This window comes from Python bivittatus, unplaced genomic scaffold (assembly GCF_059951505.1).
Source record: "Python bivittatus isolate LINGU-HERP-01145 unplaced genomic scaffold, Pbiv_v1 ctg000560_np1212, whole genome shotgun sequence".
NCBI classification, from domain to species: Eukaryota; Metazoa; Chordata; class Lepidosauria; order Squamata; family Pythonidae; genus Python; species Python bivittatus.
In genome coordinates this window covers 8,505,090-8,520,770 of record NW_028277083.1, presented here as the reverse complement: position 1 = coordinate 8,520,770, position 15,681 = coordinate 8,505,090, and the positions used below count along the sequence as shown (strand labels likewise).

General features: G+C 41.3%; 1 protein-coding gene across 1 annotated transcript in view; it reads right to left on the bottom strand.

Moving 5' to 3' along the window:
* SHISA9 (shisa family member 9) overlaps nucleotides 1–15,681 on the bottom strand; it is a 152,222-nt gene that overhangs the window by 123,193 nt on the left and 13,348 nt on the right. The window lies entirely within an intron of this gene.

Genomic DNA, 15,681 nt, shown 5'->3' with positions numbered 1-15,681 from the left:
GCTCTCATTTTAATCTCCTTGAGCAATAAGAAAATATTCCTTGAGCAATTGACAATATTCCTTGTCAATCTTGAGAATCAGTTAGGCTAAGCCAAGATCCTGGGATGAGTTCCTTAAGGGTCTTGAAAAATTGCACCAAGGAAGCAATATTTTCAAGACCCTTAAGGAACTCATCCCAGGATCTTGGCTTAGCCTAACTGATTCTCAAGACTGACAAAGGTCCCAAAAAAACTACCTATCCTAAAGCTGATCTGAGTTTATTTTGGTTCATCGTCCCTTCTCTGCTTTATTTCTGTCACAAAGGAACCCAGTTCTTCCATCCCTTGAAACTCTCTTCCCAAATTTGAATATGGCCAGTGCTGGAGAGATCTCTCCCTAGTTCCCTCTTTCTGAACCAAGAAGATCCTAAACCCAATCCCCAATATTGAAAGATAGAGTTGGGAGAGATTCCTGACATATTGGACTGCCATTCCAAGTGATGGTGGAACTCTCTCTCCCAACCACCTCAGCTTGCTAATGGTGAGGAATGCTGGGAAATGTAGTTCAGCAACATCTGGAAGGTCATAGGTGTTCTGCTCCTAATGTAGACACTACTGCACCACTCAGGCAATGAACATCTAGGTCATTATAAGGCTTGCAAATCCAATCCACCTACTTGCCATCGGAGTCCAGGGTTAGTTTAAGGCCCCAGGATAAGTTTCTCAACCTCAGCAACTTTAAGATGTGTGGACTTCGATTCCCAGAATTCCCCCAGCCAGCATGTTGGGACAGCCATTTCAATATTACTATGAATGTTACTTTCATATCGGTATTGGAGAAGATTTATACCAAATGAAGCCTTTACTAAAAAGGTTTAATAATATACTTGGCAATACACATATTGTGATAATCTGTGAGTGATTATTAATAACATTTGGCACCCCATCACTAGAGATTTGCAGTTGTATTTTGCATTATCCCCCATCAACAATGTAGCAATTTCATAAATATTAAATATATTCCACTCCCTTCTTGGTATTATTTTGTAATAATGGAACTAGCAGCATGATGCATTTCAAAGTAAATCCTATTATAAACTAGCAAACATGGATTAAAAGGATTAAGAGGTACAGAAGCATCATACAAAGACACGTGCAGGGGAAAAAATACTGCATTCATATTTCACAATTACTACACTGTGTAATTGTGTAACAGTTACTACACTGTGCATTCGTCTTATGCAGTTAGCCCTTTCAGTTTATTTTGGATGCACTAAAATCAAATGTGGGGTTGTAAATCTGGTGTGGACAGATTAAAAGACAAGAGGACTAAAAGAAGGGGATCAGAGGACATTTATCAAAGGGTTTTCAACTTGTAGGTACTGTATTTAGTTATACAGTTCGGAAAAGCGACTAGTCTGATTTCTATAGTCTGGCCAGTTTGAACCTGGCACCAATTCAGTTCTGTTCATTTATTTTTGTAGGAATTTGCATGGTCACCCAACGCATATCGGGCCTGTGAGATGGATGTCTGTTTATAGAGCTTGTTGTTGTTTTCTGCTGCCATTATATGTACATTATATGCATATATTTTTTAATGTTTTATTTTGTGCTGTGTCTTTGAGTCAGCTTTTGGCAGCTGCCTGGATAAGTCTCTGCAGTTTTCTTGGCAAAGTTTTTTCAGAAGCGGTTTGCCCTTTCCTCTTCCTTCCCAGGGCTGAGGGAAAGGGACTGGCCCAAGGTCACCCAGCTGGCTTCGTGCCTAAAGCAGGACTAGAACTCACAGTCTCATGGTTTCTAGCTTGGTGCCTTAACCCCTGTACCAAACTGGCTCTGGTATATTGATTATTAACAAATTATCATCATTATTTTTGGCTGTATGGAGTTCTAATCCTATGTTATCTGCCCAGAGTTGTTTCTGCAAGATGGCCAGTGCTATCAGTTGAAACACAGTAATACCTCGGTTCACAAATGCGTCTGTTCACGAGCAATTTGGTCCGCGAACAGCAGCATTTCCAAATGGTTGCTTCCGTTCACGAACACCGCATCGGGTGACGTACATGACCCATGGCCATCTTCTCTGCTCTGACACGTGGTTGCGGCTTCCTCTAGGCGAGATCGCGGTCACAGACAGACACTTGCTGTGAAGCTTTTTAGGGTCGCCTCAAGCAAGGTTAGTGTTCTCTCTCTTTGTATTGTACTGTACTTCGTTTCATATTTTTGTGGTTTAAAAAAAAATACATATGGTTCAGAACAGATTAACCTTATTTACATTGAACCTTATGGGGAAATTTGATTTGGTTCACGACCGATTCGGTTCACGACCAGAACTGTGGAATGAATTAAGTTTGTGAACCAAGGTACCACTGTAAATAAATTAACAGTCTACGGCTCATCGTTTTCCAAAAATGGTTAAAATTGAGCACAGACATACATACATATATATGTACACCCAACCACAATCACACCCATAACAGAGGCTGGGTGTTCTCCCAGCAGAATGGGGTCAGTTATCATCTTGCATGGGAGCAAAACCAGGTTTTCATAGCACTAGGAGAGGCTAATAGGGTTTGGGGCCCCCAAACCTTGGGTGGAGGGGTGTTTGTTCTAAAGAGCAGGTACAGCATTCCATTAGATGACAGGGGCATTTCTCCAGTTCCATTGCAATCCGTTTTTGGAATGAGTTAGATCACTGTTTTTCAAACTTGGCCACTTTAAGATGGGTGGATGTCAACTCCCAGAATTCCCCAGCCAGCCATGCTGGCTAGGGAATTCTGGGAGTTCACGTCCACCCATCTTAAAGTGGCCAAGTTGAAAAACACTGATCTAGTTCTTTTCAATGCCCCCTTTTCTATTAGCAAAGCATCAATGACTATGTAGACTTCCATACTTTGACCAAGAACATTACATGGGTGTATTTGCAACATCTTTTGCATCCAAAAGATGTGTGCTACCAAATACAACATTTCCATAGCAATATCATTTATTCTAAAGAAAATAAATGGGAATCTATTAAATAAATATGAGTATTATTACTCATTTCCACGCTAAGCTACATTGAGGAATCCTCCATTGGAGGAGCTAATTGACTGACAAATTGCTCTGTAACAGAAAATGTCACCAGAAGAAGTCCTCCTCCAACATCAATCAGGATTAAAACAACCACTACAACAGCCAAAGCAATTTGAAGGGAATCCTCAAGCAACCTGAGGATAAGGGGGGGGGGGGGAAGATCTCTATATATGTGCCTCCCCCCAAAGGATTGTCTTGCTTAGACAGTTCTACTGTAGCGTTGTTCTCTGTTGCTTCTGGAGCACCCTAAGAGTTCCTTCCATTGTTATTTTCCAGGAGAGGAGAAAGCCTGGTTTAACTTTAGATTAAAGCAAAAGAACAACATGCTGGCTGGGGAATTCTGGGAGTTGAAGTTCACCCATCTTAAAGTTGCCAAGTCTGAAAAACACTGAGTTAGCTTAAGGATGATTGAGTTCCCAATACTGCACTCCTTCCTTGTTTCTCTTAACTCTCTGCAACCCACTCTGATCCTTCTGAATTCCAACTGAAGGAGCACTGAAGAATCAATGCATGTTTTGCATCGGCTTTCACTTCTTACAAATTCACATGTTGTCCATGTCCATGTTGCCTAAACAACATTGCACCCCTCATTCTCCAAAAGGCAGTTTTTGGCTGCATTCATGCAACTAATGCTGCAACTAACTAACTAAGTTACGCTGCAACTAACTGAATAACCCCCAATGGGCTGGGTTCACCCATGGATTAGGGGTGACTTCATGAATTTTAAACCGTAACTAACCAGCTCCTGAATCATACCTGGTTTCTCATTTAGGAAACGAACGTCATCTTAAAGTCTGCACTAAAAGACAACTGAAAAACGATATATTAGGGGAAGAATTTAGGGCACATTTTTCCCCTTCTCCTCCTCCACTACTATGCCTGGAGTCAGAAGACAACAGGTGTGAAATATGACTGTCATCATGTCTCTGGAAGAAAAAGAAGCTTTTAATAGCACCCAAAACAGTGGTCCTTTGCTTACAAAGAAAAATGTGGATGAATAAAATTGTTTATGTTGCTCCTAGCCAGAAGTTTGACTTCTGGAGACTTCTTAGAAATATCTACGCAGGTTGCTTGGCATGAAATAGAAAATCCAAGCAAATGATCCAAAACGGAACACAGACTATAGAAGTCATAGAATGTAGAATGCAAAAAAACAAAAAACCCAAAGCATTATACAGACACCCACACAACACATTAATTATGTGAAGGCGATTCCATTTTTTAAACACGGAATTCAACTTTGCCCATGTGGAATTATATTGACGTATTGATCAGGGTTGTCATTATGCTGATCGTCTGTTCAAGAGCTGTAAGTGAACACATTGCTTCGGTCACCAGATGTTGGGCAACTTTGTGTAGAGCGGAGCCAGTCATCTGGACTTTGTATCTGAGCACAGGCATTGAACCAAATGTACTGTTCAGTTACCCATATGCTGAACGCTACAGAGATCTTGTCACATGCGCACCCCCACAACTCAGTGCAATACACACACTGCTGTTCAGAGGAACAGGAACGTTCCTCAACAACAATAGCCAGTTTCTAAGGCAGGCCCAGCTCATCATATTCTAGCAGAATCCCCAGCATCCACGTTTTATGAAATGTAAATTAATTATATTTTACATTAAGGAGCTTGCAGAAAGTGGTTAAATACAAACTCAGGACTAATTAATCAACAACATGGGGAGGTTAATGAGGCTGAGTAAATCACGAAGGAAATCAAGGAGATAAGTAGTCATCCTCCCAGGAAACTTGTGGCGTCTTTCTAGAGTTCCAAACTCTAGGTATTAAAGGCATAACCCGGGGGTTCTTGAATACTGGGTTCCAACCCCAGGGGAGTCATGAGTAAATTTAAAAGGGGGGGTCACACTCACTCCGACTCTGCTTGGACATAAACACCCTCCAATGAACTGCTGGCATGCAATGCAAAGGATCCAGGTCCTGGTGCTCTCCTTCAACAGCCTTTGTGCTTGAGGCAACAGCCCCTGCAAGAGTCCTAACCTACTCCCATCCTGATCCAAAGTGATCCAGCCAGAATCATGTTTCTGCAGAGTCTCTACTTTCCTGATCTTCCTGGGTTTCTTTCTTGGGGGGGGCATCACACTGGGTCTTTGACCCACTGTGCACCTGCTCCAAGAACTCCAAGCACTTGAGTCTCTTCTACATCTTCCAGGAGGGTGTCTTGCAACAGAAGGCCAGCACACTTGGAGACCTGGAGCGAGGGCTGAGGATCATCACCAGAACCCAGCATAAGGTCCCCCCCATAAGAAACTCTCTTGGGAAAGAGGAAAGGGGAGTCTACGCACCAGCTTCTCACCTTGGATTGTTCTCAGGAGCAGGTTGGAACTCCTGCAGAAGCTGTTGCTGCAAACACAAAGGCCATCAAAGAACAGAACAACCCTTGGGGTGAGATCTGACAGCAATCCAGTTTTGCGTGCCCAAGCCTGCTTTGCACACACACACCTCGATGGTTGCCAGGCTGTGGTTTTGCTCTGCCCAGACAAGCTCAGCGCACTGAGATCAGGAGCCCTGTTAGAGTAAGGTCTGATTGTTCTATTCCTTGGGGTGTACAAATCCATGTATTATTTTAAGGGGACATAGCACCACAAAGTTTAAGATTCCTTGCCTTAGACACAACTGATCAGGAAGCAGGATTTGAGATCCAAAGATTGGATGCTCAAATGGTAAGAGACTTAAGGAGACCATCCAATCCTCTTGACTCAAAGGAGAAATTTCAAGGCAGGAGGTAGCTATGACATCTGAGAGACGGCTCAGCTCTCAGCTCCCCAGCTAAATACATTTAATGCAATTCTCTTATTGACCATATCCTTCTATTTTTTAAAAAAATACAGTTTGAGGGCAAATTTTTAAAGGCCTTGGCCACCCCCAAGTGTATAATAGTATGTGGGAAAGATCTTGGGAGATGGGGCCAAGAGTTGCTGCCTAGGGAATGGTCAGATAAGAGACAGCACAGCCTGCAGCTGGATAATGGATGGGGCAAGAGGCTCAGAAGGGACCCTCCCTAAGTTCTCAGGCTGTAAAGGAGATTTGTACTTTCAGACTTGCAAGATTCTGTTAATGTAGCCTTACAATAAAGTAGAATTAGCTCATCTGGTTGTGATTTTTATTTTTATTTTATTTATTATTAAATTTATAAGCCTATTAAACCAGATTACTATCTGGTTTACCCTGCGAGGCTGACATCATTTATTGTAAAGCTACATTGACAGAAACTTGCAAGTCTGAAAGTATATCTCCCCACCACCACCACCCGCCTTTGGTCTCCTTTACAGCCCGAGAAACTAGGGAGGATCTCTTCCAGGGGTCACTCTCCAAAAATTAGGGGATGAGCCCAGAACTAAAACTGAAATTGACGTTATTTGATTAACAGCAAACAGCAGAACTATTTAGATCGTGGTGGAGATGTCCTGAGGAGGTGCTTAGTCTTGCAAAGGTGTGGCCTTCATGTCATGAAATGTCTGCAAAATGTTGAGACAGGGCCTGCCTGCCTCTAGGGACTGCTTCACTTTGACAAAAGTGGTTCCTGCACATTTTTGAAAAACCACATGGAGATTTGTGGCAATCCTCACAAATTCTAACTTGGATTGTTATTTTCCATTCATGAACTTCTGCTCCTTCTATCTGACTAACAAGTTATAATTTGGAAACAACAACTTTTGGAGATTCCTAGGAAGACTTTGAGGAGCCACCTACAGGCATGGGGGAGGGGGGTCAGTTAGGCACCTCTGATGGAGAAGGACAGGTGGAAAAGAGAAACAGAAACAGAAAACCAGAGTGGAGGATGAGGAAGAAGAATGAATAATATGTCTTGCTTGAAGGGAATCGTACGTCAGCCAACTTGAACAGCATTATTTCTCTTAGGAGAAAGGATGTAGTACATTTTGTGGTAGGTCATGCCTGTTTTTCCTTAATGATAGCTGCTTTGGAAGCCTGTTGTCAGGCAGAAGGGTGGATATAAATATTCCCGGTAAATAATGTATAGCAATATCAATCTTCACAGAAACACTCAAGCCAACTAATACAAGACTGAAACAGAAATTCCTTCAGGCACATGCAGGCTGGTGCAATACAAATATTTCACAAGGTTTGAAATGCAAGCAGTGGGATGGGAAAATGTCAAGCTTCTGCCAACACCAAAAGAACCATTGTTGCTTCCTCTCCACCCACATTCCTTCACTGAACACTCAAACTTCTGCCACACCTATCAGGCCTCTTCAACTTTCAAGAACTCTCCAAGCAAACTTTCTCTTTCCAAAATAGGTGAAAGAACTATTTTCCATGACCACAGAAACTAGGATCAGAAATAATAGATATACACTGCAGCTACCTAGATTATATTAATTACAAGGAAAAGAACTTCCCTAATTCTCTCAGTAAGGTCTATACAACAGTAGAACAATCTACCTATAAAGGTTCTGGGTTCTCCATCTTTGGAGGTTTTTAAGAAAACAGGAGATAAACCTTTCGTGGATGGTTTAATTAGTTTTCTTGTATATTGCAGAGGATTGAACTAGATAATCTTTGTGGTCCTTTCCAGTTCTACAATTCACATCATCGTTTGTACAGAAGCAACCTGTCAAACTTCCCACATGCCAAAATCCATGGATTTACCTCATTGTTCTTGGCAATTTTTAAAGGACAATTAACTTTCCTCCACCCAATATGTCCAGGATGTATTGGAGAACAATGCTGATCATCTCAGACAGCATCAGATATATTGGATAGGAAAGATGCTACACGTGGTCCAGCACATCGGGGGGGGGGGGGGCGGGGGGAACTGCTGCAGTTTTTTCCTTCTAGCTGAGCTTATACAGATACCTAAGACTTAATATGGTTTGATTTTGCTCAGCTTGTTCTATAGATCAAGCCACTGGTCCTTGGAAACATGGTTTATGTTCTCAGTGCATGAACTGAGCCAGTTAAAACTCAAGGTAGGCTAAATCACCCATTAGTGCAGTGGTGGAAAACAGGGTGTAGAACCACAGAGATCTTTTGGAATTCTTCAGAAGGAGTTGAGCCCAAAATTTGGGCTTCTGCATTTGAGGGGGATTTAAGCAACAACATGAGTGTCTGGGATTCTCTCTCAGAATGGGCCTGAGCCCCATATGATTTCACTGACATTCTCAGCAAGGCAAACAAAGCCTCAAACTGACCCAATTTTCATTCCCCTGGCTTATTATGATGCATTATAATCAGAGGCATTTCCACACAAAGTCAGAGTCCTATAGGGATGGACTGGATACAGTGCAAAATGGTCCAGCCCTGACCAAACTAGAACTGTGGAGTCCTTGATGTTCTCTGAGCTTGGTCATTTTCTTGCAGACGTTTCATTACCTGACTAGGTAACTAGTTGGGTAATGAAATGTCTACAAGAAAACTACCAAGCCCAGAGAACATCACAGTTCAATCCTGAGCGACAGACCTTCTCTTCTATCAAGCTAGAAGTGCTCACTTGAGCACCCACATTTGCTCTCATATACTTCAATAAAGCTTCAAGGAAACACCCCTCCACGAATGGCATCCAACCAGTGTACATGTTTATTGATTTACTGAAACTGTTCGTGCAAGTTTAATATCAACTCTGCCTTTTGTTTTCTCATTGAACCTGCTTTCCCTACCTGCATTAGCTAATCATTGCCACAAAATTGGAGAATGACATGGCCATCTCCAGAGAAAGTGCAGTCGGCCTGGCGCAAAGAGCATCTGGTGAGGCACCAGTGTTCGCTGTGTTAACCACACATAGATGAAGATGTAAAACAAGATTCCTCCATCTTGGCAGGTTGTCATAGAGTTATGGGGTTGGAAGGTACCACTAGGACCACTTAGTCCAACCCTCTGCAACGGTGTAGAAAAACCATGGGGGTTGTCCAGCCTCTAAAGATTGCAAACCCACAACTCCACAGTCAGCTGTTCCAAGGTGTATTGCACTTCCCTTTAAAAAGTGCATTTTCAGGCTTTGTTAACATCTGTCATTTGAGAAGAATGCTTGGGGCTAATCTCCAGAAAGTGAATATAGGCCAGAATGAAAACTAAATTTAATTCAGGGGTTTTTTTTCCATTTAAAATTAAATATTAAATTCCATCTATCTCATTTGATGGCAGCACCTGGCAGATCTGAATAGGGTTGGAAGCTAAGCAGATTTAGGCTTGGTTGTACTTGGATGAGATACACTGGGGGATCCTAGAGCTTTAAGCTAGACTGAGGAAGAAAACAATAAATATGATAAATAAATAAATAAATAAATAAGTAAATAAATACAACTCAACCTCCTGAAAGAAAGAAATGACAAGTCAGTCATGTTATTGTCACCAAGAAAAGTACATTGTTGTGTCCTTGAAATAACCAGGAGTAAAGTTGGACTCAAAGGAATCTGCTTAATAAAAGACAACCAGACACAGTTTCCCCCACTGGACATGGTTTTTCCTCTGTATATCTATCCTATGTATTTTTTATTTTTGACACCTTGAACATAACTATTCATCAGAAGCTTTTGGAAGAGTTCCAGGGACAAAACTTTGGAGGCACCATGAACTATATCTCCCCCCACCTTTGTACAATCAGCAGTAGACAAATGAAAAGGGATTAAAAGTGTCAGTCATACGAACATCTTATGGAATTGATGGAGCTGAATGACAGACACTCTCCAAAGGCAGAATGTTCCATTATGAGGGTGCCACAACTGAAGTAGTTTTGGCGTTGGCTTAGATAACTGGTCCCTGGGCATTGTCCATTGACAGCACCATATCCTGGTGGACAGCTCCCTTGCCATGTGCTTGCTGCTAGTCTTTAAGGTCAGTGCCTCAGCTTGCTCATAAAATGAGAAACCTTCCCTCAGCTTGCTCATAAAATGAGAAACCCTCCCCAAATTGGTGACAAGAACAGCACACCACTTGAATTCTGTTGGCCTCAAGGTCCACTTTCCAACCATGCTAAGCAGGCAGCTTAAAACCTCATTCCTCCATTTGCTGCAAGTGCACTGAAAAAGGTCCCCAAGTGGATCCAAAAGGGCGAGTCACCAGTTGGGGACATGCAAAAAGAAAAGAAAAGAAAAAGATGCCCAGTCATTAAAGCAACAGTGTGAAGCTATCAGTCAACATATGTATCCTAAGAGCTGTTTCTTGTCACAAAACCCGGGAGGTAGTGATGAAGTATGTTTCATTAAGAAGAAGGAGAGTCTAAAATGCACCCTACTATTTAATGCTGTTCCCCTACTGATTTACTTACATCTTTAGGCATAAACTAAATTTGGAGTATTGCTCAAAAGTGGAGGGAGGAGATTTTTTAAAAAGCTTGGTTTAGTAAATTGCAAAGGTGGAATTCTGAGATGGAGCTCACAGATTGGAACCCACTCTTCTAAATCAGAAGAAAAGGCCTGTTCATTTTCATTCTTTTTAAAACATTTTTTTAAAACTATTCCGTTTGTTTTCTGGTTCAGCTTGCTGCAGGGATAAAAAATGGAAACAGGAAATCATGGTAAAGCTACATTTATCTTTACCTGTAGCAAGAATAAACAATGCTGGATACATTCAGAAACAAATATAAGAACATATCTGGGAGAAGTAAGTATTGCCATATCAGCTTCCTTTAGGCTGAGATAAAAGTTGCAGAGAGGCCCCAAAAAAAAAAAAAAATAGGACAGGAGGAAGTTGGTATGGGAGGAAGAACACTTTTTATTTTTAACAGACTTAAAAATTAGTGGAGGGCCTATGAGAATGGCATAAATATTCCATCCAGAATCTATGTTCATAGACTTATATGGACATGGGTCAAGATCAAAAACAATTACATGCTTGTAGCACAGTATTTATTTATTTGTTAGGTTTCTATCTGGCCTTTCAATCAGGAACTCCAGGCAGCATACATAATGTTTCTTCCTCCCATATTCTCCAACAACATCTCTGAGAGGTAGAATGGGTTAAGAGTGAGTGAGTGCCCAAAGTCCCCCATGGAGCTTTGAAGGCTGAGGGTCAACTTGAACCTGAGTCTCCCTACTCCTAGTCTGGCACCTTCACCACTATTCTACACTACCTCTCAGCCTGAGGGACAGTGACTAGCCTAAAGTCATCCAGGGAACTCTCTGGCTGAAGATGGACTTGAACCTGGGTCTCCCCAGTTCACAATCATAGGACCATATATTTTCAGTGATTAGGCCAGAGGTATAGTCCACACCTTTCCCACGTATGCAATACCCCTTTGAATGAGTAATTCCCAGAGGAAAAATTGAGAGTGGTATTAAAAGTTGAGCTGACTATATTGATTTGTTGACTTCAAACTTGACGATGTCTGGATGCATGGAGTTCCACTCCCAGAGCTTTCAACAACGGCCATGCTGATGGGGAGGCCTGGAAATTGAAGTCCATAAATCTGGAAGCAACCAAGGTTGGGAAACCCTGATTCAGTTATTATCTGAAGCACTCCACTTGCCCCTTCAGCTGAGAAGTGGTACCTGGATCTTAAAAAGATCAGTTCTTATTCCCATTCTCTTCTAACCAAAAGTCATCGCATGAAAAGAAAAAGCATTCGGAGGAAGACGTCCCCTCAAGTTCTTAACTATAAACTGGCAGAGTTGCCACTGAACAAACTAATACTGTGAGGTGTAGTTGAAGTAGGGTGGGAGGGAAAGCCAGCTGAAACTAAGTCATCAATGCTTGGATTCAAACAAAACACATCCCTGAAGATCCTTTTCTCCCCTCTCTGCTCCCATGCATAGCTAGGGAGAACTTCAGCCAGCATCTTTCTCTCCTTTTAAAAAGACAATTAAGGCAAAAGCAGAAAGGAAAGGTCAGTGCCATAAAAATGCCATCTGCCTGGATAAAGATGTTCATGGAATATCTTGCTGCCCTTTGCTAGACCCATCATCACTGGCATTCAAAGAGGAAAGGGCAACAGAAAAAGCAAATCTGAATCTCCTTCTGTTTCCAGACCGAGTGAGAACACTTTTATGTTTAAGCAGCCCACAGCCCCTAGGTCTGTACCTTAGGCATTTTGTATCTGTGAAGAGCAAGAGTCACCAGAGGTGCTTTGGCAGATATCTGCTAAGGCACATCCTTAAACATGATGTCCATCAAAATCCATGTACCTCTTTGCAATCAGTCCCTGTTGAAATATCAGCTAGAAATATTCTCCTGCACTTTGGGGTTTTATGTCTTATTCAACTAGAGGACAGAGAATTGACTTTTGCTCTTTGCTTCAAAGGAGAAAAGAACTTTGGACAGAAGCATAGGGAGCCAGGAAAAGGAAGACCACAGAAAAGAGGACAGTACAGTGGAAGAAAGGACATTCACGAACACCCCACACCTGTTTTGTGACTAGTTAAGTGAAAGAGCCCAATATTTTACCCACTGAGAATGTCACTCAACTTTTCTCCATCAAAAGAAATTGCAGAAGCCAATTCTCTTTTCATCAAATGAAGGATTGTAGGTTGAATCGGAGAAGACACTACCCTAGACCATACAAATGCTTATACATTCATGTGAATCTATGTAGGGGGTTCATCTGGAATGAAACCACAGTACAAAACTGTACAAATGACCATACTGAACTTTTCTATACTGTTCTGTCTGTGCTATGCACACATAGGCATATACCTGAACGTTTAGAAGATCCATAAGACTGGTTTTATGGTAAACCGTCCAGAGCCTTTAAATTCTACAATACGTAAAGCCACAAATCATGTGAATATTTTGATGAACTTGCTCTGTCTTCTGTCTCTGTGCATATCCAAAGTTTCATTTTAGATCTCCCTTGCTGATGTCTTCTATGGATAGAGGTTTTTTATTTATTTATTTATTTTTTAGAAAGTTTATGCCTACAAATTCCTGGCATGGTGTAACCCATCTGCTGTCTTTACTGATATTTGGATCAAAACTTTTGTGGCCTTTACTGTTCTTCAGATGAAGGATGGTGTCCCAATCTCTGAAAACATGTCAAAACATGGGATTTAAAAGGAATGCAAAGATGAAAAAAGTCCATCTCTCTGAAATATTGTGTTTTGTTCAATGCAAGAACATACAGGAGAAAACATTACAACACAAGGCACCTCCATTTCATCTGAATGTATCCATTAGACAGAGCAGATTAATCCTGTCATTAAAGTATTGAGCTTTTTGAAAATAATATAGACTTCCAAAGAAAAAGTACTGTATACAGTGGAACCTCGGGTTACGAATGCCTCTGTTAACGAACTTTTCGGGTTACGACCAGCTCCGGCCGCAAAAATTTACCTTGATTTGCGAACTCCGAGCAGGATACCCAGCCATTTTCCCTCCCGTGACACGGTCCGCGGCCATTTTCCGCCCCTGACACGTGGTCCGCGGCCATTTTTCCGCCCCTGACACATGGTCCGCGGCCATTTTTCCGCCCCTGACACGTGGTCCGCGGCCATTTTCCGCCCCTGACACATGGTCCGCAGCCATTTTTCCGCCCCTGACACGTGGTCCGCGGCCATTTTTCCGCCCCGACACGTGGTCCATGGCCATTTTCCGCCCCTGACACATGGTCGTAGGGAGGGGGACTCTCCCTCCAAGCAATAGCCGCCTCCCTGCCCTCCACGCCAGAATGGATTAACGGTAATTACATTGAACCTTATGGGGAAATTTCCTTCGGGTTGCGACCAATTCGGGGTGCAACCAGAGTCACGGAACGAATTAAATTCGTAACCCGAGGTTCCACTATAGTTTCTTTGACAATATAAAGAATACAAAAATTACCATAGAATTTGGGAGTATAGGCTAAACAATTAGGGAACCATCTTAATTTTAAAGAAGAATCCAACTAAATATATGAGTTATGGAGGAAAAGAATACAGATAGAAAAGTGGGAAGGAGAAAATCAGTGCCATCCAACGTAGTAGTATAGCAAAAGAATGCAAGGAACCCAAGATTCTGCTTAGTAAGGGCAATGAGAAAACACTAGCTGTGTAAGTGTGTCTGAAGCAATTTGCAGATTAGGGCTAAAGGGTAATATAATGGAGAGATAGATGAAGAACTTGGAGCAGAGGGCAACAGGTTGATGCTTCTTCACAGGCAAATTATAGCCATGTCACAGCCATTTTGGTTTTATGAAACTGCAGCATTCAAACAAAATCAGGTCAGGATCCAGACCTAGCAAATGGATTTATCCAATATGATAGGCTTGGTGAGTTTCCAGTGTGGTGACATTGCTTTGCAGTTAAGCTTGATATGCCAAGCCAATGTGTTTGGTAGTGGATGATTGAATATAGTGTGTGATCCCAAAAATGGGTTAATTTCATAAGCACGTTGAACAGATTCCATAAATAGTCTCTATGCACTTTTTCAACCAATATCAGCAGTAGCATTAGTCCAGTATTGGTTCTCACAGCTTAAATGTGTATTTCCTGTCATTCATATTTTAATCAACACAGTTATTTTAGGCTTCTAAAACTCAAGTTGGATTAATCTAATTCACACATCTTGGATCCATTCATGTCACCCCATTTTCTTGTTCAACACCTCTAACAGCAACAGCCAGAACACAACTACAAACACCGAACTATTAAAAGTGACTGTCTTAAAACACTCCACTTTTCAAAGACTGGCAACATTCTTCATGTAATATTCTGGAGGAACGAAATTCATTTAAAAACTTCTTCAGACAATGAGGCAGTATGAATAAAAAGATGATAGAGAAACAATGCCTACTAAAAACTCCTTTTCGGGAGGTCATCAGGGAGTGGTGAATAATTGCTCAAAGAAGATTTTTGCCATAATAAGATCAATGTACAGTTTCCAATTTTGAAACCTGCACTGAAAATATAAACATGCAGCGATAACGTTTTGCTCTGCTGAGTTGCATTTTCATAGTCAATGGAGGAACCCTTGATAGCTACAGATTTTTAAAAAAAAGACCCAGAGTATCAAAACTTCCTGCTTCGTTGATTTTTTTTAGTTATCTTTACTGACTTAAGTTTCATATCTAACTGTTGACAATAATCCAGCACTGAGATTTCACTCAGAGCAGTAGCTTTTATCTAAATATTTATCATTATCTCCCAGTAGATTTTGGTCTGGGTTTAGCAATAGAATATATTGCTAATGAAGTGAAACTACAGTTCTGCCAAAGCTTGAATGTTCTTCCAAATGCCATCACCCTCTATTCTCCCTTGCGGGAAACATTTTCCAAAATAATTCATTAATATGTCGGAGGGTCTGCATATAAACAAATTGGAGATATATATTTATATCAGCTGTGACACCAAACCACTTGGTTGAAATACAATACATAATTGATACACCACAGATATATTGCAGATCTACAATGAGTTATCAAGTTTACTGCTGTCACCAAGAGCTCATTAGAGTATTTCAGATTTGGGCCACTAGAAAATTCCTGAACTGTTTTGATGAAAACCCATAGCATTCTTTACAGCAAATCCAGCACATTGAAAATTCAGTTCCACTGAGATCTATAGACCTGAACATCCAAGAAAATATGCATTGGCTTAGATTCCTTAATGGTTTTTCCCCTTCTTGGTCTTCAGGTGAGCTATGACTGAAATACTTGAAAGACAACTCAACTACCTTTTTAACACATTTAGCAAAAAGATGCTAATGTGAAACCACCAGCAATAAAACTGAAGGTCAGAACATGAC